This window comes from Gigantopelta aegis, chromosome 2, assembly GCF_016097555.1.
Source record: "Gigantopelta aegis isolate Gae_Host chromosome 2, Gae_host_genome, whole genome shotgun sequence".
Classification (NCBI taxonomy): domain Eukaryota; kingdom Metazoa; phylum Mollusca; class Gastropoda; order Neomphalida; family Peltospiridae; genus Gigantopelta; species Gigantopelta aegis.
Genome location: NC_054700.1, coordinates 412249 through 412697, shown reverse-complemented (window position 1 = coordinate 412697; position 449 = coordinate 412249).

Sequence of the window (449 nt, the reverse complement as noted above, 5' to 3'; positions counted from 1 at the left end):
GAACCTAGTTACTACCAGCCTTTAAATTCGATAGCGTAACCACTAGACCACCGAGGCCGGTATTCAAAGGCCAATTGACTCCCCCCCCCCCCCCCCCCCCCCCCCCCCCCCAACCGGCCTCTGTGGTGTCGTGGTTAAGCCATCGGGCATAAAGCTGGTAGGTATAGGGTTCGCAGCCCGGTACCGGCTCTCACTTAGAGCGAGTTTTAACGACTCTATGAGTAGGTGTAAGACCACTACACCCTGTTCTCTCTCATTAACCACTAACAAGTAACTCACTGTCCTGGACAGACAGCCCAGATAGCTGAGGTGTTTCCGTAGGAGAGCGTGTTTGAACCTTAATTGGATATAAGCACGAATATACGTTGAACAAAAATGACCCCCCCCCCCCCCCCCACCCTCACCCCCCCCCCTCCAGCCCGAATGCACTGACGGTAAGAGAGCTAGAC